Below are 2,500 nucleotides of genomic sequence, written 5' to 3'. Positions count from 1 at the left end.
TCCCGCCAAAATACTCAAAATACTCTGCCAGTCCCAGATCGTCGACTTCCACGATTATTTACACTTGTGTTAGTTAATTCATTTCGAGTCACAAGTATTTTTTAAGGAATTCTAGTGATCGTTCGTTAAGTTTTACGTGTCTTCTTTGCTTGAGTTGAATGAAATACGGTCAGTTAGAGGGTGTTTATGATTTCAATTAGATGGCGAAAATACGTTCAAATTCCAACTCCTCCCCCCCACTGTAAATTATTTTTATTTGAGGTTGTAGCGAAGTATTTATGTTTTTAAAGAACAGTTTATGATAAAAAAAAAAAAGTGTTTAGGGCTCCTGATAAGTTAGATATGTGGACTTTAAGAGTTCATTTGTAGCCCTATTAATATTGTAAAACACGTCATTTTCAAAATATTAATACTTCTAATTCGGCGTGTTGCCAGGTTTTGATTTATTGAAATAATAGATATAATTTTTTTGAAAACGTTATCGATTCCGTTGAATGAAATTGATGGACTTGAAGTTTGTTTTTAAGTATGTCGAAGTTCTATCACTTTACTTAATATATTCTTTGAAATATTTTTATTATTTCTCATCCGGGCAATATTTTTACATTTTACGAAATAGTTTTGATTGATAAAGGTTGAAATTTCTGTAGCATTCGTGTACAGCTGCCTTTTTGGAAATCCTCATTTTCAAAATTATTTGCGTGACGTATGTGTGACTTCAAGTGGGATGGCACCCCGCTGGACCCGACTGATGCCTGGCTTCAGCCCCAAGGTGTGGCGATGTGTGTGTGTGTGTGTGTGTGTGTGTGTGTGTGTGTGTGTGTGTGTGTGTGTGTGTGTGTGTGTGTGTGTGTGTGTGTGTGTGTGTGTCTGTCTATCTCCTTGCCTTCATTGTCGCCTTACGCAAGACTCATCTCACAAAGTCTTTCTATTACAAGAAAGCTCTCTCTCTCTCTCTCTCTCTCTCTCTCTCTCTCTCTCTCTCTCTCTCTCTCTCTCTCTCTCTCTCTCTCTCAAGCGTTCATATGACATGTGCGTAATTCCAAGTTAATGTATTTATTCTATCTACGTATCAATCCGTCTATCTTATTAATTAGATGCATAATATCTATCTTTCTTGCTGTTTGTTTATTCAATTTGTTTACCTGTTACAAATATTCATTAGGAATATATTCATGATTTTCTTAATAGTATTATTTAACTCGTTTTATATATATATATATATATATATATATATATATATATATATATATATATATATATATATATATATATATATATATATATATATATATATATATATATATATATGCAAACTAAATTAGGTAAGTTTTAAAAGACATTGAAGATTATCATAGTAACCCACATAAAAACTGGTTTTCTTTGAAGTGACAAACGAAGATGACATTTTGTAAGGGACTATACTATTTTTATTACCGCTGTTTTCTTACATAGAACTGCGATGTTTAAATGAGAGAGAGAGAGAGAGAGAGAGAGAGAGAGAGAGAGAGAGAGAGAGAGAGAGAGAGAGAGAGAGAGAGAGAGAGAATTTATATTGCACTGTCATAACAGTATTGTGGTCTGCAAGGGAGGCTATGGACAAGGGTAACAAAATGCCTGAAATAAAGTCCCGCCGAAGGAAGTAGTAGTAGTAATGGTAGTAGTAGTAGTAGTAGTAATAGTAGTAATTGTTGTTGTTGTTGTTATTATTGTGTAAATAGGAAGAGGAGGAAGAATAGTAGAAGTAGTAATGATAGTTAATGATAGTAGTATTAGTTGTTGTTATTTTAGTAGTGGTAGTAGTAACAGTTGTCAAAAGAGCAGTAGTGGCAGCAGCAGCATTAACAAGTCCCTCCCCCGCCCTCCTAACCACATACTAGGAAAACAAACTATTCCTAATGTTGTACTTGTATGACATGACACTTTTGGTCCATTCATTTCCTTTGTGTCGTCACCGTCCCTCAGATTCTGGAGGAGACTCCCTTTCCTTCCACCACCACGAAGGAACACAAAGGAAGGATAGGAACAATTGAAGGAGAAGAGGCAACGGACGGGGTGATGTCCTAACGAGGCTGACAGTAATGATGCAATGGTGAGTTTGGATTGCAGTGTGTTGTTGTTGTTGTTGTTGTTGTTGTTGTTATTGGAGGTGTCTTGTTCTTGATTTTCTTTTCTTTTCTTTTTTTTCTTCTTTTTTCTCATCCTGCTTGTGTTCCTCCTCCATCTCCTCCTTCTCTGTGTGTGTGTGTTTGTTAAGGTGGTGAGGGCGCATAGTACATTCACCTATGGCCATATATAGATAGTAGTAGTAGTAGTAGTAGTAGTAAGAGGACCTTAGACCTATACTTTTCTCCCACCCTAACCTCCCCTTCACCCCATCACCCCCATCAACCCCCTCTCCCCTTCCCGTAACCACTCGCCATCTTAACCTAAACAGACCTTCAGTGCTTAGTCATTTAGGGGGCAGGAGGGAAGAGAGGGAGGGGGGTGGGCTACTGTG

The sequence above is a fragment of the Portunus trituberculatus genome, chromosome 19 (genome assembly GCF_017591435.1).
Source record: "Portunus trituberculatus isolate SZX2019 chromosome 19, ASM1759143v1, whole genome shotgun sequence".
Lineage (NCBI taxonomy): Eukaryota > Metazoa > Arthropoda > Malacostraca > Decapoda > Portunidae > Portunus > Portunus trituberculatus.
This window is presented reverse-complemented; position numbering follows the sequence as displayed.